The following is a 23,985-nucleotide window of genomic DNA, read 5'->3' as shown; positions in this document are numbered from 1 at the left end:
TCGACTGGCTGTATTTTTTCCATGATTGTTCTCCCATTTGGTACTGTATTACATTTCTCTTTAAAATTCTCATGCTTAAAATAAAGTAATAGGTAAAAATAACAATAAATAAAGTGAGCATCCATTTTCAGAGATATACCAATCCAAAAAAAAAAAAGAAAGAATTCCAGAAAGAGAAACTGAGGTCAGAAGCAATGCCTGGGCTGTGTTGCCCAGGCAGATGGGCAACATTGTCAATAGGCAGGTATAGCTCTTATCTTGAGAGAATGGGGTCATATTTACTGGCAGGTTTACTTTTCTGTCATCCTCATCCTGATGATAAGCAATTTCTGATTTAAAAAACACTGCTGGGGCTTCCCTGGTGGCGCAGCGGTTGAGAGTCCGCCTACCAATGCAGGGGACATGGGTTCGTGCCCCGGTCTGGGAAGATCCCACATGCCGCGGAGCGGCTGGGCCCGTGAGCCATGGCCGCTGAGCCTGGGCGTCCGGAGCCTGTGCTCCGCAACGGGAGAGGCCACAACAGTGAGGGGACCGCGTATAACAAAAAAAAAAAAAAAAAAAAAACACTGCTGATAGCAGGGATGGCCAATTTATCTATTGTCTTGACCAAAAAACAGCCCATATTCCCTGACATAGTTGTCTCTCTAGTTTAGCGTCTTTAGGAAAGAGGCTTATGATAAAATAGGAAGGAATATGCCCTAAGGACCATGGAATAGGTTTTGCAGGCTGTAAACTGCACGGTCCCCAGGGAGTGCTACTCACAGTGGAAACTCACTTAATGGAGCCCCTGGAGTTGTGTAGTGTACAATCTGTGTAACTGTACATGGCAGACCCCCCTGCTTCCACCAACCATATGAACTGAATAACAAATGGCACTATTGGAGTCTTCTCACTTCTCACTGTTTGAGGCACATTTGCAGACAGAATATTAAGATTATAGTTAGACACAAGCTCTGAAAAGCAGAAATGAAGCATTGACATAAAGGAGGGGAAAAAAAAAAAAGAAAGCGCTGTCTCTGAGTTTGCATTGCCTTGAATGTTCACAGCCTCCTGTCGCCTTTCTAGGAAGTGCCCCCGTTTGTCGCTGGGGTTTTACAGCCAATTGGGGAACTAGTTGAAAAACCCTGGATAGAAATAGAAACTCAACAAGAAGTGAAACCAAGCTCCATCCAAGAATGAAACCACAACCGATCACATGAGATGCCCATGTCATCACCTGGCCCATGAACAGGGGAGCAGATATATTGATGATCTGGTCCAGCCGCCAGACAGCTGCATTCATCCCTGTAAGTGACAGGACGGAAACACTGCAACTCAGTGCATGAGTCTCTCCTCCTGGTGAATTTAATGTCGTGTATTTGCTAGATTTGCGAGCCCGCACTGGGTGAATGGCAGTGAAAACAGGAAAGATCCCTTTTAGTCTGACTATAGATTAATCATAGGATTTTCAACCTGGAAAAGACCTTTGAGATCAGTTCTGTTGGAATTTGAACAATTAACCAAGGAGTAAACTGAGGGCTAGAGAGATTAGGTAACTTGGAATTATTCCAACTCCTGTCTCAGCACTCTTTCTATCACATCCCACTGTCCGAACAACAATAGTATTAATAGCCATTATGACTCACACGTTGACAGGACAGAGAGGGAAAAAACAGGGGACGAAGGACAGAAATAGTTGAATACTCTTTGCCACACGCATAGTTCTAAGCCTTCTACACATATTCATCTCACTCAACCCTCGCAACAACTCTAAGGGGTCCGTAGTATCTCCCTTTTACAAATTAAGAAACTGAGACATAAAGAAGTGAAATTAATTAAGGTCACAGGGAAGGTAAATGGTGGAGCAGAGATTCAAACCTAGGCAGTCTGACCCTAAAGCTTATTCTCTTAACTATTCCACCATCATTAAAGAACATATTTACAAGATGATTTTTAAAATTAGAATAAACCTCAGATCTGAATCTGTGCTTTATTTTAGATTTCTTTAAAATTAATTAACAGCAAGCAGGAAGATTTTCTTTTACCCAGAGACAGGACACTTTCAACACCATGTCACCTGGCTTGTACCCACATAGCTGTTTTATTTTGGGTGTTGTTATTTAAGCCACAGTACATCCAAATAAGTGTAGTTTAGAAGAAAACATGATTATAAGGGGCTTCTACACTTTGTAAGGAGTATATTTTAATAGAGTCCTCTGTAATAGCTTCCTTTATCTTGGCTATCAACTCTCATGAACGTTTTCTAGCCAAGAGTACCAACTGCACAAATATAGGGTAAGACAAGATCTCCTGCTTTAGTTTGGCAATTTGAATATCTCACAATGAAAATGATCCAAGTTTTATAAATGGAAGAAAAAATAAAAAGATGCCAGATTCTTCCATTTAGCTCCATTATTGAAAAAAATGATTCTACCTCTCATTACTAGTGATTAGGTGATAATCAAGTCACACTTGGGGATGAATTTTCTGGGGAAAGTAGAAGCTTATCACAGACAAAAATTAAGAAATCTTTTAATTCACTTATTTTTCAAATCTAAAATGACCAAAGAACCTCTGTAATATATTCAGAGGGATTTCTCTCCCGAAAGTATGGTCTATATATTCTTCTGATAATAACAGTCTCATCCATTTCTTACATGCTTCCCATGTGCAGATATAGTGCTAAGTGCTTTACAAATCCTGTATGTCACATAATCCTTCCCAAAAGTGAGCTGGCGGCAAGGTGGGGGGGTTGTCATAATTTCTCTCATTCTACAGATGAGGAAAGTAAAGTCTAGAGAAGTTAAGTAACTTGCAGCTGGTAAGAGCCATAGCTGGTTTTAGCTGCATTCAAATGCAGGTCTCTTTGACTCCAAATACCTTCTATTAAATGCTACTTTCCTGCCTTTCTCGGAGCGCTAATTGTCTCATCAACTCTGTTCACTAAATCAGGCCTACTTCTCAGCAGATTAGAGAACATGTGATGCCCTGTTATATCCACAGCTCACCAGCCAGCTGGCCTCTGTTGTCACCTGTGAGGCTTACAATCCAGTCCTTCTGAATGGTGTTGGTCAGTGCTGTGCTGGCCAGGTTCGCCAGGGTGCTGTGCTGGCCAGGTTCGCCAGCTGTGAAGCAGACCACTGAAGGAAGGAGGGTAAACGGAGTTTGGAACCCAGGGATAGACTTTCTCAGCCCATTGTAATACATACAGTTACTTATCTGACAGTTTGAAGAGCATCTAAATGAACCCAAAGACTTTTGAGAGAAAGAGGTTCAATGCAGGTTTGAAGCCAAATGTTGTTGTATTTATTCTCAGCGTTTTCTTCTTCCCACCCCAGTAGCACCAGATCCGGTGCTAATCTGTACCTTGCAAACAGAGACTCTGCTGTTCTATTGCCTTCATGACTGTGAGATTTAGACTCTGACTAACAAATTAGGGGTAAGGAGAACACTGGTGAAAGATTAGCCAGATCCCAGATCAGTGAGCAGGGCCATCCAGAGATGACTCACTGAAGGGCATTCTGGTCTTGCCTGTGACATTCACTCTCACAGCACAGGGGGGAGATGGCAGACACTCACAGTGAACCAGCCTTGCCATACTTGCTCCAGCTCCCTTCTGTATGAGAACACAAGCATCAGGACCGCACAGCCGGTGGTGATAGAGGCATTCTGAGTGAAGAGCAAGACATGGCCAACTGCAAAGGGAAACAATATTTATTCTTGGTTTTAAGAGACAGGTTACAATTACATCATCGTTTAATGCAGAGTGACTGCAGTTGACCAAACCCCTGTGCCAACCAGGGTTATCATTCCCATCAGCAATCATAGGCTGAGTAGGAAGCAAAGAGCAGGCCTGTGTGCTCACTAAAGGCAAAGCCTTTACAACCAGAAGAAGAAGAAGAAAAAAAAGCTGGGTTTTGCAAGCAAATGAAAACATGCTTTGAGAGTAAGATGATATGAAAAGCAGGATATTAGATAAATCAAAGCACTTACATTTTTCTACTGATATATCACACTCTTCTTTAATTTGTGACTGAAGTTATCAACATGGCCTAAGGACCAACAGTCCAGATTTTAAATAAGTTAGCCTTTTCAGTGCTGTGCTTTCAGAGAATGCCTTGTCAAACCTCCTAGGTGAAATGAAAACAATCAGGCTGACTGGTAATCAAAAGACTTGGAAAAACTTGGGAAATCCTACATTCTGCTTGGGTAAAGGAAGGTTAAAGAGATATTAGAGGGAAAAGCTAAAAATGGATTGACATTTGAACAAATAAGTCTCCAGATAGTAATTCCCAGTTTAGACAGATTACTTGGTATAAAAGTTATCTTTTACACATAGAAATTGTCTTTAATAGAAATTACATGAGTATATTATACATAGGTAATACCAGGGTATTAAAATGAAACATGTTTTTAGGAATTTAATATTAAAAATCTGTGATGGATAAATATCTAAAAACTACAATAAAATATTTTAAATATAGTACCAGAGAATGACAGAAAGCTGGATACCGCTTTTTCTAGTTTTTAAAACTTATGCCCTGTCATTATTAAGTTCATATCTGTATTTTATTTCACTAAGTAAACCAAAAAAGCTAGTGAGGTCATAATTTACCATATCATTATATATGTATTACCTTTTTTTCTTGGTTTCCTGTTGATCCAATCACCAATTAATACCCTAAATATTAATACAGATCCAGCTACCACTAAGCTAAACACTGCTGTTAGTAGAACATTGTATCCATATAATTTTATCAGGACCACAGATATGGCAAAGTGCCACATTCAGTCTCCCTGCAAGGCAGTAGAAGCAAAGCATGTTTTAATCATTCACCTAAAAGATGGAACAAAGTTAAAATCCAGAAAGATGCATTTCTCTCAAATGACATGTAATATGCAGAATTTAAAACCAGAATGTCCAAAGTTACACTTTTATGTAGTACAACATTTTTTTTTTTTTTTTTTTTTGCGGTAGGCGGGCCTCTCACTGTTGTGGCCTCTCCCGTTGCGGAGCACAGGCCCCGGACGCGCAGGCTCGGCGGCCATGGCTCACGGGCCCAGCCACTCCGCGGCATGTGGGATCTTCCTGGACCGGGGCACGAACCCGTGTCCCCTGCATCGGCAGGCGGACTCTCAACCACTGCGCCACCAGGGAAGCCCATAATTTTTAATGCAATACAATTATACTTTAAAAAACTGAACAGAATGTTATTTTAAAATCTTAAAACACCAAAAAGTCAAGAAGCCCAGGAGAGAATGTCAGATGAACACTTGGAGAACATGAGAAGCCCAAGAATTAAGCCTAGGCTACCCTGAAGTATCTGCTGATTCAGAAGAAACAACTGTGAAACAGAACCGCAGTTTTAGCAGCCTCAGAAAGTCAGAAGATGGAAGTCTATGCTCACCAAAGACAAAGATAAAAATAGTTCTTACTTTAGGCTGAGCTATAACTCCACCCTTAGGGTAAGTCAGAGTAAACTACAAGTAAGCTAACCATTGCATGGACTTGTAGTCCAGCTTTACCTCATCTGATGACCCAGAAAACCTCAAGCCTTGAGCTTGAATTAAAATGGCTACTGGTCACTATGCATCTGGGAGAAGCATTAAAATCCTCTCTAAAAGAAAATACTATCATCTTAGGCTTCAAAATACTTCTACAATAATTTTATTTTTATTTATTTATTTTTTGGTATGTTTAATATTTATTATAATAATTTTAAAACACAATGCCCAGCACACAGTCAAAGATAACCAGTCATATAAGGAAATGAAACACTATGAGCAAAATCTACAATAAATAACATACAATAGAAACAGACCTATTGAGACTTCAGATATTTAAATTACCAGACACAGGCTGTAAAATAATAATGCTTACTCTATTGAAAGAAATAAATGCCAATTCTGACAATCTGAGCAGGGAATTGGAAACTGTAAAAAATGATGTGGTCAGTTTGAAAAAGAACTAAAGAGAAATTCTAGGACTGAAAAATATAGCAATAGAAATTAAAATTCAATTGATAGTTTCAATAGGAGGTTATAATTAAAGAAAAATTAGTTAACTGTAGATATGTATGAAGAAAAACCCACAATAAAACACAGAAAGACAAACTGAGGGAAATATGGTAGGAACAAAAATGAAAAAGGAGAAAAAGAAACATATAACAGGCCAGACAAATAGAAAACACAAAATAACATGGTAGATTTAGCGTAAATATATCATAAGCTACCAATAAGTATAAATAAACTAAATGTTCAAATTAGAGGATAAAGAGTGACAAATTGGATTCAAAAATACAGCTAGATGCTATTTACAAGAGACACATTAAAACAAAAGACTAAGAAAGATTGAAGAAAATGACAGATAATTAACCGAAAAGAATCCATGTCACTGAATTGATACAAAAGTAGGCTTTAAGGCAAAAAAAGATTACTGGAAATAAAGAGAATCATTTCATAATGATAAAGGCTTAATTGATCAGGGAGATATAAAAATTCCAATTTTGTATGTACCTAATAACAAGGGCTCAAAATATATGACTCAAAAATCTGTAGAGTTAAAAGAAGAAATAGATAATCATTGTGGGAGATTTTAACTCACCATCTCCCTCTTGGTAATTGATAGAATAAACAAAAAATATAAATATATAGTAAGAATATACACTTATATATATCTTATATGTTATATATGTGTGTGTGTTCTACGTAAAGGTTACATAAAAAACAGTGTACTTGACAACTTTAGAATACACTTGCTTTTTAAGCACATGAAACATTTGTACAAATCAACAAAATGACCAGATAATGGATCTTAGAGCAAATCTTATTTTCAAAATACTGAACCATACAGAGAATGTTCTCTGACCTCAAGGCAATTAAGCTAAAATCAATAAGAAAGAAAATCAGAAATTCCTCATATGTTTGTAAATTAAGAAATTCGTTTCTAAATAATCCATAGGTCAAGCTGGCAATCAGAAAGGACATTATAAAATATTTCAAACAGAGTATATCAACTTGTCAGATGCTATTGATATACCGTTTAAAGAGAAATTTGTAGTTTAAAATGCATATATTAGAAAAGAAAGGCTGAGTTTAATGAGCTAAGTATCTATATTAAAAAGTTAGAAAAGGTACAGCAAATTAAACCCAAAGAAAATAGAAGAAAAGCAATAATAAAGGTAAGAGAAGAAATCAATGAACTAGGAAAATGAACATACAATAGAAAAGCTTAATAAAGCCAAAATCTGGCTCTTTGGAAAACTAATAAAATAAACTGTGGTTTATTATGCAATGAAATACTACACAGCAATAAAAAGTAGCAACCCAGGGCTGTTTGCAAAAACATGGGATTACATACATAATGTTGAGCAAAAGAAGCAAGATAAAATAGAATATATACGGTAGAACTTCATTTATGGAAAGTTCAAACTAAACTTGAAATTAACTCAACTATATCATTTAGGGATGCCTACATCAGTGGTGAAACTATAAACAAAAGCAAGGAAGTAGGGCTTCCCTGGTGGCGCAGTGGTTGAGAATCTGCCTGCCAATGCAGGGAATATGGGTTCGAGCCCTGGTCTGGGAAGATCCCACATGCCGCGGAGCAACTGCGCCCGTGAGCCACAACTACTGAGCCTGCGCGTCTGGAGTTTGTGCTCCGCAACAGAGAGGCCGCGATAGTGAGAGGCCCGCGCACCGTGATGAAGAGTGGCCCCCACTCGCCACAACTAGAGAAAGCCCTCGCACAGAAATGAAGACCCAACACAGCCAAAAATAAAAATAAATTAATTAATTAAAAAAAAAAATAACAAAAGCAAGGAAGTAAATGCCAGAAAAGTGGGGCTCCTGGCTACTTCCCTTTGTGAGGAAGGGGTATAATTGAGAAGGACCCTATGAGGGACTTCTTGGGTGCTGGCTACATCCTAGCTTTTGACTTGAGTGGTGGTTTCATGTATTCACTTTGTGTTTGTTATAATTGTTCCATATATATATGGATATATATACATGATGCACTTTCCTCTATTTGTGCTAGAGTTTGTAATTCAAAACATTTTTTAACAAAAATATACATACATTTTGCATCAGTTATTTCGAGACATTCTAATTGTCTATTACAGTTCTCTTAACCATTCAAAATATATTAATTTCATTTTGATTCATCTTACCTGTATTGATAAGGCACAGCTTACATAAATCAAAAATCTTGGACTGATGAGGTAGGTCAAAGTTGCTCCTAAAACACATATTTCCAAATGATAAACATTATGAAATAGTAAAAAAAAAAAATTATATATATGTATATTTTTTTACTATTTCGTAATGTTTATCATTTGGAAATATGTGTTTATATTTCTTTAAAGCAAATTTTGCCTGTTAACTCAGAGAAAGTGAAATCCTGTTTGGCATGGGTTTGCTTTCAGACACTAGCCTGGTGCGAAATAAAAACACAGGCAACAGAAAAGCACATGGTTTTGTTCAACAAGTGAGAGGATTCTCAGGGCTTCTGCTTTGTTTTCCTTTGATTTATTTGCCATTGAGTGACCACTAGGGAAATATTTAACCATATCCCTTTTCTCGCATCTAGAGATGGAGTCAGAGAAGTAAGCAAGCCATTGCACTGAGATATGTGCTTTAAAGGAAGTAGCCCAGAGTGTGATGAAGAACATAGAAATGGCAGCCACTCAACCTGGGAAGGCAGAGCAGGGACTTCAAGGGGACGTTACCCCTCAGCAAAATCTGAGGGCCAAGAGGGAGTCACTAGGAAGGAGGTTTGAGGGTGGAGCTAGCTTTCTAGGTCAGGAGAACCATGGGTTCGAAGGTCTGGAGAAAAGAGAAAGCAAACTGCAAACAAGAAAATCCAGAGGCTGGGGTGTAAAGTACCAAGTCAGAGAGAGTAGGAAGTGGGGAGGATGAAGCAAGTGCAGGGGAGATCCCTTCTTTCCAGAAAGAATAGGAAAGAGAGGCCGATCATTAAAGCCACTGGGCTCCTCTGTGGATGCCCAGCTGCAGGGGCCTCATCTCTGCAGGGGCCTTTCAAACACACCTACTACACCTGCTGAGCTGTGGGTCTGTCTCAGCTCTTCACCCAGGAACCCTCTCCTGCTTCCCTCCTGCCCATCTTGACCATCATTCTTTATTCTCACCTTTCTGACACCCTCACCAAAATAGCACCTGATCCCCATCTGTGCCAGCTACTGACGTCCCAGTCTTTCTGGTCTCTCGCTGCAACCTCCAGTGTGTCTTCCTCATTTTAGAGAGCCCTGTTAAACCCCTTTTCATCAGCTCCCACCACCCTCCACCTACCTGCATTGCTATAACTTCTATACAGGCTACCACCAATTTAAACAACCCTCCTCCAGAATAGCCCTGATATAGTAACAAGAATTCCTTGCTTCCTTCCTTCCGTCCTTCCTTCCTTCCTCCCTTCCTCCCTCCCTCCGTTCCATCCCTCCTTCCTGCCAGCCCTCTTTTATGTATTCACACATTCAAAACTTAATGAGCATCTACTATCTTTCAGGTATTCTGCCAGGCACTAGAGATAAAGTGGTAAAAAAATGTTAGGGTTCTCACTCTTCTGTTATCCAGGGATAACAAACAACAGACAATGACTTATAACCTAGTGTGATGAGTTTCCTGTTAGACGGGGGTGGGTATCACCCAGTCACTCCACAAGCCAGTCATGGAGGAACTATGGCAGGTCACTTAGGAGGCTTTCTGGAACCCAAAGGGCAACAGAAGGCACTGAGGAAGGCTGTCAAAGTTGGACATACCATCTCCTGACACAGGAGCACCACCCAGCCACGCAGCTCAGTGCTGGAAAACTAGTGCCTTGGGTCCTTCACATGCGCAGATATCACCAACCCTGTGGCCTTTCCCCAGGTGCACCTCCACTCTTCACCACCTCAGCAATGCCTGAGGCATCAGCACTTTGCTATCCATATCACAGCCCAGCAATGGACAAATCTTCCAGTGACGGTTACTGCACTGAAGAGCAGGGTCTTTGGCTGGTAGCCCAGTCTGCTCTAGGCCGGCCCTGCTGGCCCCCAGCTACTAGCAAGAATTTGTTGCGAGCTGGCCCCTCACATCAGGAATTCTCTGGATTGTTATTCGATCTTCCATCTGGCCCAGTGAGAGGAGAGGTTCTGGCCGGGGGTACATTACTCGCCATTGGCTGATCTCCCTTCAAATACGTTATCACTAAACATAAGCGGGGCCTTAGGCTGCCCACCCTCACACTGTGTTTTTCTCGTCCATTTACTTTCCTACTTTCCTGATTTCTCTTCTCTCTTGGAACATTTCCCACCCTCACTCTGCGCTGATAGCCTGTTTGCTAAGCCACTAAAGATATAAAAGCAGTGGAAGAGGACTTCCTTCACTTTCCACCATTACACCTTCCCACCGGCCCACACCTGTGGCTCCACCTTTACCTCCTGTTTCTATGGGCGCCCAGCAAAGCCACTCCTCACCACACCTCTCTCTCCCATCCTCCAGGACACTGATCCTTTTTTTTTTTTAAGTGATGTGCCCTTACTATATTTAAGTTAAAGAGAAATGTTTCAGACTTCCCTGGTGGCACGGTGGTTAAGAATCCGCCTGCCAATTTAGGGGACCCAGGTTCAATCGCTGGTCCAGGAAGATCCCACATGCCACGGAGCAGCTAAGCCCGTGTGCCACAACTACTAAGCCTGCGCTCTAGAGCCTGCGAGCCACAATTACTGAGCCCGCATGCTGCAACTACTGAAGCCTGTGCACTTAGAGCTCCACAAGAGAAGCCACTGCAGTGAGAAGCTCGCGCACCACAACCAAGAGTAGCCCCCGCTCGCCACAACTAGAGAAAGCCTGTGCACAGCAATGAAGACGCAGTGCAGCCAAAAATAAATAAATAAGAATGCAAAAAAAAGAGAGAAATGTTTCATATAAAACACTGGAGAGAATCACTGAAATATTTATCCTAAGCGTTAAATCTAAGTTTGGAGGTAGAATAGTCACGTGGCTTCTATCAGCAATGGGACGTCTCCCAGGGGTCACCGCAGGGAGACAGGCAAGCCATAGGCTACAGTGCAGCCCCAATAAGATACTTGAGTCAGGGACCCTGGGTGGGGGGATGGGGTTGGTGCTGGTTGACATAGTAGAGAAAAGGGGGCTCTTGGGCCTGCTCCAAGCCAGCCCTGTCACAGAGCCCTGGTGTAGCAGTCAGTGTCACAGTCAGCCACATCCAGAAGGTACCCAGAAACAGGGGACAGCCAGCCATGATATACCTGAGCACAATGCCAGCCATTAACACCAAATGCTAAATCATCAGACAAATGTGCCATTGTGGTCTTGAGGGACATCCGGACACGCAAAGACCTTCTGGCCCAGGCCAGGCAAGGCTATGTCTGCCTCCCAAGGACACATGACTACAGCTCCCAGTGATGGTTAGGTGGCTATTATTGGTCTGGGGATTCATTTTAATCCATCTACAATGAGTGTGCAGCATTCTTTCTAAAAGAAAGCCTACTTTGGGGCCAAGGGCTAGGGAAGAGGACAGGAGGGAACTCTAGTTAGGACTATTACTTGCTCTGATCAGGACTTCCATTTAAACAGCCCAGATGTCGAGATTATCTTATATTGGCCTCACACAGGTTGGGGAGAAAGTAGAAGTTAGAACAGTTGCTGAAAGCTTCTGGTTTTCTCTTTATTAAGTCTGATGACTCAGACTGAATTGGGGCTTTTTGCAATAGGCAAGCACATCCTTCTTACACAAATGAGAGAACATGTAACTCACCTATCACAAATCCTTGCAAAGAGAGGACACTAGATCAACTGTGGCTAAAAATAGGATGAGCGGTAGTATATATTCTATCCTGCTGCCTCATGTCCATCACAATGAGGACAAGCTTTAAAAGCAAACTGTATATTGAAATGTATTATAAAACTTGAAAGTGAAACAAAAGATAGATTTCAAGGCTGGTTAGAGTTTCTATTTCACTGGACTAAAGAGACCCTGTCCAGGAAGACAAGAAAGCTAAAGTCTCTTTTGGGCACCATTTACTTTCCTGTTAAACAGCAACAGGATATAGTGAAGAATGAATTTTGGTTCTACTTTCATTTAAAATCATTTCTGTTACCTAGTAAAGCAGAACCATATCCTCTCTAGAGAAAAAGAGCATATGTTTAACAAATGGGAAATAGCTGCCATTTCCCCTTTTTCTGTTAACAGAACGTCAATCTTGCTCTGGGAGACAGTGCATCCCTAGCCCCAGGGGATAAATCACAACTGATGTAAGTCACTTATTGTGATGGCATTTCCCAGACCCCCTGTAGCTAGGATTGGCCTCTGACTGTTCTAGCCACTGAGGTGGAAGGAGAAGTCTCCTAGGGGCTTCTGGGAAAGATTTTGCTTTTTTTTTCTTTTTTTGCCAACATCTTTTTTTTTTTTTAAATTATACACATACTAACAGGCGTGAGATGATATCTCTTTGTGGGTTTTTTTTTTTTTGAAGTATAGTTGATTTACAATATTTCAGGTATACAGCAAACTGATTCAGCTACATATATATATATGTATATATATATATATTCTTTTTCAGATTCTTTTCCATTATAGCTTATTATAAGATACTGAATATAGTTCCCTGTGCTACTCAGTAGGTCCTTGCTGTTTATCTACCTTCTATTTAGTAGTGTGTATCTGTTTATTTCAAATTCCAAATTTATCCCTCCTCCCAGCCCCAAGATTTTGCTTTCTGATAAAAGAATCAAGTGCAAGAGGAGAGCTTGCTTTTGCTCTTCCTCACCCACCGCTTTGCCTTTGACTGTGGCTGTGATGCCTAGAGCTGTAGCAGCGATCTCGCAGTCATAAACTGACACTGTCAGAAGCCAGTGGGCTGAGGGCGACAAGGCAGATGGGAAGAACAGCCGGGGCCTTGAAGGCATCACTCAATTGCTAAAACAACCCTGACTGGATAACTTGTACACTTCTTGTTTAGTAAGTAATGAAGGTTCTTTGAGATTCAGACCTTGCCAGTTGAGTTTTCTTTTGCTTGCAGCCAGAAACATTTCCAACTGATACACAGACCTCTAATGACTGGTTCAATGACTGCCCATATACCCAGTATCGAAGTTTCACTATTGCTAATATGTACCATATTTGTTTTATCTCTGTGTGTATGTGTATTTTCAACATATGTTGAAATTAAGTTGTCGATATCATAACTTACCCCTTCAGCACCTATCTCCTAAAAGTAAGCACATTTCCCTTCATGACTACAAGGCCATTCTCTCTCCTAAAAATATTACTAATTCTCTGATAGTATCTGAGAGCTAGTCCATATTCAGTTTCCTTTATTATCCCTCAAACATCTTTTTGTAGTTGGCAAAAACTTCCATTTAAATGGTACAAATGGGACTTGGGGTTTTGTTTTACTTTTTCTTCTTCTTTGAATCAAAAAGAAGATCGGGCCTTCCCTCGTGGCGCAGTGGTTAACAATCTGCCTGCCAATGCAGGGGACCCACATTCAAGCCCTGGTCCAGGAAGATACCACATGCCGCAGAGCAACTAAGCCCATGTGCCACAACTACTGAAGCCTGTGCACCTAGAGTCTGTGCTCTGCAACAAGAAACAATGAGAAGCCCGCGCACCGCAACGAAGCATAGCCCCTGCTCATCTCAACTAGAGAAAGCCCGCGTGCAGCAACGAAGACCCAACGCAGCCAAAAATAAATAATTAATTTTTTAAAAAGATTAATTTAAAAAATATATATAAAAAATAAATTAAAAAAAAGAAAAAGAAAGATTCATCACCCCCTCCTCCTGCCACGACAGTTTCATTCTTCAGCCCATGATGGCTTCTGAGCTCAGGAGAGCCTGGCAAGACTTGAATAAAGCTTTGGAATTAAGACTGTAACAAATCACCTCAGCCATACATCCTTCAAAAGCGTTGTAAGAATTCCCATTTGGAAGCTTATTTGGGCTTGGGTTCCTGGTTCCTAATGTTCTTATCGATCAGACTTTGAGGCAAAGGACTATGGACACGAGTGTGGAGTCAAGCTCTCTGTGCGGCAGGCTGCTCTGATTTGGGGACCTAACTTTATTCCCCCTCCCCAAAGGACCCTCCACATCCCACTCCACAATTTACATGTTAACGGTGGGACAAAATGAACAGGGGATGGCATTTTTTACCCCCAGTTGTAGTAATTACAATACTAATTGTTTATTTGAACTACTCAACACCCTTTATAGTCGACACTCCTTATAAACATAATTAGGAAAAAATTCAGATGCACCCACACTCTGAGAGAGATGGGTAAACAAAGCTAATTGTTTTGTGACATGTAAATTAATGAAATCAACAGTGGTTTTTGCAGAACATTGTTGCGTAAAGGACAAATGTTGCTTGATTATCTTTGTTTATTTTTTTTAACCTCCAATTTTACTTAATTAAAACCATTATGGGAGATTGGTTCAAGATGGCAGAGTAGAAGGACATGCACTCACTCCCTCTTGCGAGAGCACCGGAATCACAACTAATTGCTGAACAATCATCAACAGGAAGACACTGGAACTCACCAAATAAGGTACCCTACATCCAAAGACAAAAGAGAAGCCACAATGAGATGGTAAGAGGGGCGCAATCACAATAAAATCAAATCCCATAATTGTTGGGTGGGTGATTCACAAACTGGAGAACACTTATACCACAGTAGTCCACCCACTAGAGTGAAGGTTCTGAGCCCCACATCAGGCTTCCTGGGGGAGCCTGGGGTTCCGGCAATGGGAGGAGGAATTCCTAGAGAATCAGACTTTGAAGGCTAGTGGGATTTGATTGCAGAACTTCGACAGGACTGGGGGAAACAGAGACTCCACTCTTGGAGGGCACACGCAAAGTAGTGTGTGCATCGGGACCCAGGGGAAGGAACAGTGACTCCATAGGACACTGAACTAGACCTACCTGCTAGTGTTGGAGGGTCCCCTGCAGAGGTGGGGGGTGGCTGTGGCTCACTGTGAGGAAAAGGACACTGGCAGCAAAAGTTCTGGGAAGTACTCCTTGTTGTGAGTAACTCCCAGAGTCTGCCATTAGCCTCACCAAAGAGCCCAGGTAGGCTCCAGTGCTGGGTAGTCTCAGGTCAAACAACCAACAGGGAGGGAACCCAGCCCCACCCATAAGCAGTCAAGCAGATTAAAGTTTTACTGAGCTCTGCCCACCAGAGCAACACCCAGCTCTACCTAGCACCAGTCCCTTGCATCAGGAAACTTGCACAAGCCTCTTAGATAGCCTCATCCACCAGAGGGCAGACAGCAGAAGCAAGAAGAACTACAGTCCTGCAGCCTGTGGAACAAAAACCACATTCACAGAAAGATAGACAAGATGAAAAGGCAGAGGGCTATGTACCAGATAAAGGAACAAGATAAAACCCCAGAAAAACAACTAAATGAAGCGGAGAGAAGCAACCTTCCAGAAAAAGAATTCAGAATAATGATAGTGAAGATGATCCAGGACCTCAGAAAAAGAATGGAGGCAAAGATCGAGAAGATGCAAAAAATGTTTAACAAAGACCTAGAAGAATTAAGGAACAAACAAACAGAGATGAACAATACAATAACTGAAATGAAAAATACAATAGAAGGAATCAATAGCACAATAACTGGGGCAGAAGAACAGATAAGTGACCTGGAAGGCAGAATGGTGGAATTCACAGCCATGGAATAGAATAAAGAAAAAAGAATGAAAAGAAATGTAGACAGCTTAAGAGACCTCTGGAACAACATTAAACACAACAACATTCGCATTATAGGGGTCCCAGAAGGAGAAGAGAGAGAGAAAGGACCCGAGAAAATATTTGAAGAGATTAGAGTCGAAAACTTCCCTAACATGGGAAAGGAAATAGCCACCCAAGCCCAGGAAGCGCAGAGAGTCCCAGGCAGGATAAACCCAAGGAGAAACACACTGAGACACATAGTAATCAAATTGACAAAAATTAAAGACAAAGAAAAATTATTGAAAGCAACAAGGGAAAAACGACAAATAACATACAAGGGAACTCCCATAAGGTTAACAGCTGATTTCTCAGCTGAAACTCTACAAGCCAGAAGGGAGTGGCATGATATATTTAAAGTGATGAAAGGGAAGAACCCACAACCAAGATTACTCTACCGGCAAGGATTTCGTTCAGATTCGACGGAGAAATCAAAAGCTTTACAGAGAAGCAAAAGCTAAGAGAATTCAGCACCACCGAACCAGCTCTACAACAAATGCTAAAGGAACTTCTCTAAGTGGGAAACACAAGAGAAGAAAAGCACATACCAAAAGAAACCCATAACAATTAAGAAAATGGTCATAGGAACATACATATCGATAATTACCTTAAACGTGAATGGATTAAATGCTCCAACCAAAAGATACAGGTTCGCTGAATGGATACAAAAACAAGACCCATATATATGCTGTCTACAAGACACCCACTTCAGACCTAGGGACACATACAGACTGAAAGTGAGGGGATGGAAAAAGATATTCCATGCAAATGGAAGTCAAAAAGAAAGCTGGAGTAGCAATACTCATATCAGATAAAATAGACTTTAAAATAAAGAATGTTACAAGAGACAAGTAAGGTCACTACATAATGGTCAAGCGATCAATCCAAAAAGAAGATATAACAATTATAAATATATATACACCCAACATAGGAGCACCTCAATACATAAGGCAACTGCTAACAGCTATAAAAGGGAAATCGACAGTAACACAATAATAGTGGGGGACTTTAACACCTTACTTACACCAATGGACAAATTATCCAAAATGAAAATTAATAAGGAAACACAAGCTTTAAATGACACAATAGACCAGCTAGATTTAATTGATATTTATAGGACATTCCATCCAAAAACAGCAGATTACACTTTCTTCTCAAGTGCACATAGAATGTTCTCCAGGGTAGATCACATCTTGGGTCACAAATCAAACTTCAGTAAATTTAAGAAAATTGAAATCATATCAAGCATCTTTTCTGAGCACAATGCTATAAGATTATAAATGAATTACAGGGAAAAAAAATCACAAACACATGGAGGCTAAACAATACGTTACTAAATAACCAAGAGATCACTGAAGAAATCAAAGAGGAAACGAAAAACTACCTAGAGACAAATTACAATGAAAACACGAAGATCCAAAACCTATGGGAGGCAGCAAAAGCAGTTCTAAGAGGGAAGTTCATAGCAACACAAGCCTACCTCAAGAAACAAGAAAAATCTCAAATAAACAATCTAAACTTACACCTAAAGGAACTAGAGAAAGAAGAACAAACAAAACCCAAAGTTAGCAGAAGGAAAGAAATCATAAAGATCAGAGCAGAAATAAATGAAATACAAACAAAGAAAACAATAAAACTAAAAGCTGGTTCTCTGAGAAGATAAACAAAATTGATAAACCATTAGCCAGACTCATTAAGAAAAAGAGGGAGAGGACTCAAATCAATAAAATTAGAAACGAAAAAGGAGAAGTTGCAACAGACACCACAGAGTACAAACCATCCTGAGAGACTACTACAAGCAACTCTATGCCAATAAATTGGACAGCCTGGAAGAAACGGACAAATTCTTAGAAAGGTATAACCTTCCGAGACTGAGCCAGGAAGAAATAGAAAATATGAACAGACAAATCACAAGTAATGAAATTGCAACTGTGATTAAAAATCTTCCAACAAAAAAAAGTCCAGGACCAAATGGCTTCACAGGTGAATTCTATCAAACATTTAGAGAAAACCTAACACTGATCCTTCTCAAATTCTTCCAAAAGATTGCAGAGGAAGGAACACTCCCAGACTCATTCTATGAGGCCACCATCACCTGATACCAAAATCAGACAAAGATACTACAAAAACGGAAAATTACAGACCAGTATCACTGATGAATATAGATGCAAAAATCCTCAAAACTACTAACAAACAGAATCCAACAACACATTAAAAGGATCATACACCATGATCAAGTGGGATTTATCCCAGGGATGCAAGGATTCTTCAATATACGCAAATCAATCAATGTGATACACCATATTAACAAATTGAAGAAGAAAAACCATACGATCATCTCAATAGATGCAGAAAAAGCTTTTGACAAAATTCAACACCCATTTATGATAAAAACTCTCCAGAAAGTGGGCATAGAGGGAACCTGCCTCAACATAATAAAGGCCATATATGACAAACCCACAGCAAACATCATTCTCAATGGTGAAAAACTGAAAGCATTTCCTCTAAGATCAGGAACAAGACAAGGATATCCACTCTCGCCACTATTATTCAACATAGTTTTGGAAGTCCTAGCCATGGCAATCAGAGAAGTAAAAGAAATAAAAAGAATACAAATTGGAAAAAAAAGTAAAACTGTCACTGTTTGCAGATGACATGATATTATACATGGAGAAAGACACCACCAGAAAACTACTAGAGCTAATCAATGGATTTGGTAAAGTTGCAGGATACAAAATCAATGCCCAGAAACCTCTTGCATTCCTATACACTAATGATGAAAAATCTGAAAGAGAAATTAAGGAAACACTCCCATTTACCATTGCAACAAAAAGAATAAAATACCTAGGAATAAACCTACTTAGGGAGACAAAAGACCTGTATGCAGAAAACTATAAGACACTGATGAAAGAAATTAAAGATGATACCAACAGATGGAGAGATATACCATGTTCTTGGATTGGAAGAATCAACATTGTGAAAATGACTATACTATCCAAAGCAATCTACAGATTCAATGCAATCCCTATCAAATTACCAATGGCATTTTTTACAGAACTAGAACAAAAAAATCTTAAAATTTGTATGGAGACATAAAAGACCCCAAATAGCCAAAGCAGTCTTGAAGGAAAAAAAAAGGAGCTGGAGGAATCAGACTCCCTGACTTCAGACTATACTACAAAGCTACAGTAATCAAGACAATATGGTACTGGCACAAAAACAGAAATATAGATCAATGGAACAGGATAGGAAACCCAGAGATAAACCCACACACCTATGGTCAACTAATCTATGACAAAGGAGGCAAGGATATACAGTGGAGAAAAGACAGTCTCTTCAGTAAGTGGTGCTGGGAGAACTGGACAGCTACATGTAAAAGAACGAAATTAGAACACTCCCTAACACCACACACAAAAAGAAACTCAAAATGGATTCGAGACCTAAATGTAAGATCAGACACTATAAAACTCTTAGAGGAAAACATAGGAAGAACACTCTTTGACATAAATCACAGCAAGATCTTTTTTGATCCACCTCCTAGAGTAATGGAAATAAAAATAAACAAATGGGACCTAATGATACTTAAAAGCTTTTGCGCAGCAAAGGAAACCATAAACAAGACGAAAAGACAACCCTCAGAATGGGAGAAAATATTTGCAAATGAATCAACGGACAAAGGATGAATCTCCAAAATATATAAACAGCTCATGCTGCTCAATATTAAAAAGATAAACAACCCAGTCAAAAAATGGGCAGAAGACCTAAATAGACATTTCTCCAAAGAATACATACAGTTGGCCAAGAAGCACATGAAAAAGCTGCTCAACATCACTAATTTTTAGAGAAATGCAAGTGAGAACTACAGTGACGTATCACTTCACACCAGTTAGAATGGTCATCATGAGAAAGTCTACAAACAACAAATGCTGGAGAGGGTGTGGAGAAAAGGGAACCCTCTTGCACTGTTGGTGGGAATGTAAATTGATACAACCACTACGGAGAACAGTATGGAGGTTCGTTAAAAAACTAAAAATAGAATTATCATATGACCCAGCAATCCCACTACTGGGCATATACCCAGAGGAAACTGTAATTCAAATACACACATGCACCCCGATGTTCATTGCAGCACTATTTACAATAGCCAGGTCATGGAAGCAACCTAAATGCCCATCGACAGACAAATGGATAAAGAAGATGTGGTACATATATACAATGGACTATTACTCAGCCATAAAAAGGAATGAAATTGGGTCTTTTGTAGAGATGTGGATGGATCTAGAGACTGTCATACAGAGTGAAGTAAGCCAGAAAGAGAAAAACAAATATCATATACTAACGCATATATATGGAACCTAGAAAAATGGTACAGATGAACCGGTTTGCAGGGCAGAAATAGAGACACAGATGTAGAGAACAAACATATGGACACCAAGGGGGGAAAGTGGTCGGTGGAGGCGTGGTGGTGGTGGTGGTGTGATGAATTGGGAGACTGGAATTGACATATATACACTAATATGTATAAAATGGATAACTAATAAGAACCTGCTGTATATATATTTTTAAAAAGCCATTATGCTCAGAAGAACTTGACAGCTTCATATCGCTGATGTCAATGCGGCAGTATTGCCTCCGCAGGGGCAATGTGCCCCCTTTCTCAAGTAGAGCTTAGTAGAATATGTGTAACTGGAGACTTACCTAAACGACTCTTCTCTCTCTTCATCTGCCTGGTGCTTGCGGTTCTAGTCCCTTTCTCCTCATTTCCAGAATTTTCGGTGTCATTTAATTCTCCCAGATTACTACATGTTGGGAGAAAACGATTTCAAATAATGAAAAATATATTTTAACTGGTCATAAAGTGGTAGAAGTCAATGTGTTTTAACTTAATTCCATTGGATTCCTCAAAAACCATTAATATTTCATTCATTTTAACTGCAGAAAGTTAATTGTATAATCTGTTAGAAGGGCCTTATTGCATATGAATAAAGTCATAGCAATTGCTTGTGAAAGTTAGAGGTTTATTATTAATGCTCAAAACCCATTATTCTGGGGGAAACATTCAGCCAGCTCTAATCAGAGACTCACAAACTTATCGCACCCAAAAAATGGTTAAAGATATGTTTTGACTAAATTATCTGTGTCACCATTCAACCCAGGAACAATGGTGTAAGTAATTTCTCCCTCTTTAACATGTTATTTTTCCAACTTTTTCAAAAGGGCACATTTCTTAAGCTTGAAATAACTAATGCAAGTCATAAATAAAAAGTTTTGTTATGTTTTCACAAACATATCCCCAAGAAACAAACGCTTGCTTCTGCTAATTACTATTTTACCTCTAAAAGGAGTGAAAGCAAGGAATTTCTAAAATTTTAACATTCTGCTTACCGAACATAGGCAACAGGAAGGTTTGGATGCCCCCACTGGACTCCCAGAGACCGTGTAGAAAGGATGAATCACAAAGCAGTGCCGTGAACAGCTTGGGAACCACATCTGGGCTTTGCTACCATGGGCCGCTTTGTGCAGAAAGTGTCAGACATGCAAATGTTTCCTGTGGGCTGTGGAAAGAGAGGCCAGCAGTTTCTGCCACCTGTGACCTCCCAGCACAGTGTGCTCTGACAAAGCCCTTCTGGGGCTGTAGGGTGCTGCACCTTGCCTCTCCTGCCTCAGCCTGGGCAAGGACAAGAGATGTCCAAAACATCCCTGTCGTAGAAAAACCTAGGACACACGCAGGAACATTCGTTAAGATTCTTTTTTGTTTGGATTTCTTTTGTTTTGTTTTGATTTTGGGTTTTTTTTTGGGGGGGGGGGGTTGGCCACACCACATGGCTTACGGGATCTTAGTTCCCTGACCAGAGACGGAACCTGTGCCGCTGCAGTGGAAGTGTGGAGTCCTAACCACTGGACCGCCAAGGAATTCCATCGTTAAGATTCTTAAAGAAGAAAGTTTGATTTTGTGCTTGGAAATATATCAGAAATCACTTAGAGGCAAACAAGAGCTGGCCCTCTGCAGAGTTGAGCAGCCACCCGTCTCCAGATGCCTCCATGCTTAAAGTGCTCTCTTGGGGCTGGGGCTTTCCAGACCTTTCCAGGCAAGGCTGCCCAGCATCTTTCTCTTTCTCCCTCCAGGTTTTGAACCAGTGATGCTCACCTGTGGTGTCTCATTCTCTCGGCAAACCGTGCTGGCTGGGCCCTGCACACATGAATCCTAGGAAAGGTTAATGGCAAGCCCAAGTTTGGGGATGGTCCTCTTGGATTGACTGACCCTCTTTCCAAGAGCGATGCCAACTTAACCAAAAAGATTCCATTTATAATGGGAATTTCAGGACTCAGTATTTTTTCTTGGGTTGAGGAGGGTGGGATCAGGGATGCTTCTTGTTCTTTGGTTCAGAATGGGTAACATTTAGTAGCAGCTGTGGCCCAGCAAAACCTCTTTTTTGTTATTTCTGTCCCAAGAACTTAGAGCAGGGTTCCCCAACCCCTGGACCATGGACCCGTACCTGTGCGCAGCCTTTTAGGAACCGGGCGGCACAGCAGGAGGTGAGCGGCGCGCCAGCGAGCGAAGCTTCACCTGCCGCTCCCCATTGCTCCCCATCGCTCGCATCACCACCTGAACCATCCCCCACCCCCCCACCCCCATCCATGGAAAACCTGTCTTCCACGAAACCGGTCCCTGGTGCCAAAAAGGTTGGGGACCTCTACCTTAGAGCACTGAGTACAAAATCCTTCAGATCCTCCTGATTCACTTCAGTAATGACCTGTAATACTTCTCTCAGACAGGCTCAGATTCTTGGGACCATCTCCCTGTTTAGTCCATACATCTTGTTTGCAGTGACTGGCAGAGAGTTAGTTGAGAAATCTATGATAACAAAGCTTTTACTGTATAAATGTTCTACCAAAGAAAACCAAAAAGATATCATAAAGCATTCAATCTGACACATTCCAGATAAAGTATTCAAATTTTGCTGCAAATGCTTCAGCCTAAAATAAATGGCTTTGTGTGCAGAACTGTGTATCATACCGCACATTTGTCAGAACTCCTTCCCCTTCCAAAAGTGCTGTTGCCCTGGTAACTGGGGAGCTTGGCAGAGCTAAGAGATCCTACTGGCGGCAGGGGTAACATAAACCCCATGAGGGCAGGGTTCACGTCCGTTATATTCACCGCCCCCTCTCAGGTCCCAGATACAGGGCCAGGCACAGAGAGGGCACTCGAGACATGAGCCCACTTGCTGTATTTACAAGTGTAAGAATATGGCAATAGCATCAGGCCCTGAGCTTGTAGGGCAAAGAATAAAAAGGACAGGTCACCACTTCATCTTTCGTGTATGCATGTGTGACATCACATGGATGAAAAACGAGCAGGAGGAGTTGTTCTTTTCAAAAGGAAAATATTCACAAAATATATGGAAATAGTAACAGAACTTTGAGACCATAGGTGGCTTCCCTGAGCAAGATTTGGCAGGAATCAAAAAAGCCAATTTAGCGCTCTAGGCAGAAACTTGATGGTACTTGGGAATGCGAGGAGAATTTTACGGTACCTCATCAAGTGGCATAAACACACACACACACACACACACACACACACATTACAGATGTATATATACACATGAATAAACATACATAGTATATACATAAGTATATGTTTGTGTATTTCTATCAAAGATCCCTGTGCTCTACCTCAAACTTTCCATGATGAAATGAGATACTTTGGTCATCAACAGAGAAATAATAAAATAATTCCCAAAGTCTGGGGAGAAGGGGAGGCTGGGGAGAAAACTGTTCCATATTTAGCATAAGACGACCAGCTTCCTAAAAAGTATCTTTCTCTACATAAACTACAAAAATCATTTCAAAATTTACCACTTTATGCTTTCCACACCTTTAACAAAACTGACATATCCAAAGTCAATATTGGAAGAGAAAAGGGATTATTTACTCACCCCCAGAGGAGCAGACTTTCTCTCTTTTAAAAGATGTTTCTACTTGGTGGTGGTGGTTTAAGTAAGAGGAACGGGTAAGTGGGAATCATAGGGAGATGGGGTTTTACTCTCCAAAGGAGAATATTTTCCCCTCACCGTACATTGCCAGTAGAATGACGCACTTGATTTAGTGGCCCAGCGGCAACTGAACCCTTAAATTAAAGGCTCAAAGGAGTTCAAGGAAGAAGCGATGGGGAACCAGATTAGACAGAAGGTCTCTCCAAAAACATACACATTCAGTTTAGACCAGTTGTATTTTCCAACCCGAAGCACTCTTCCTACAGACTCTG

The 23,985-nt window shown here is 40.7% G+C and overlaps 1 protein-coding gene across 1 annotated transcript in view; it reads right to left on the bottom strand.

The window, feature by feature from the left end:
* The window catches only part of HYCC1 (hyccin PI4KA lipid kinase complex subunit 1), a 182,302-nt gene that overhangs the window by 41,613 nt on the left and 116,704 nt on the right, over window positions 1–23,985 (bottom strand). Inside the window, exons 13-16 of the transcript XR_012333916.1 lie at window positions 21,105–21,274; window positions 20,418–20,518; window positions 3,973–4,109; window positions 3,559–3,674 (exon numbers count right to left, since the gene is read on the bottom strand). The gene's annotated coding sequence lies outside the window, so the exon portion shown is untranslated. The remainder of the gene's footprint in view (window positions 1–3,558; window positions 3,675–3,972; window positions 4,110–20,417; window positions 20,519–21,104; window positions 21,275–23,985) is intronic.

The sequence above is a fragment of the Tursiops truncatus genome, chromosome 9, assembly GCF_011762595.2.
Source record: "Tursiops truncatus isolate mTurTru1 chromosome 9, mTurTru1.mat.Y, whole genome shotgun sequence".
In the NCBI taxonomy this organism is placed as follows: domain Eukaryota; kingdom Metazoa; phylum Chordata; class Mammalia; order Artiodactyla; family Delphinidae; genus Tursiops; species Tursiops truncatus.
This window is presented reverse-complemented; position numbering and strand designations above follow the sequence as displayed.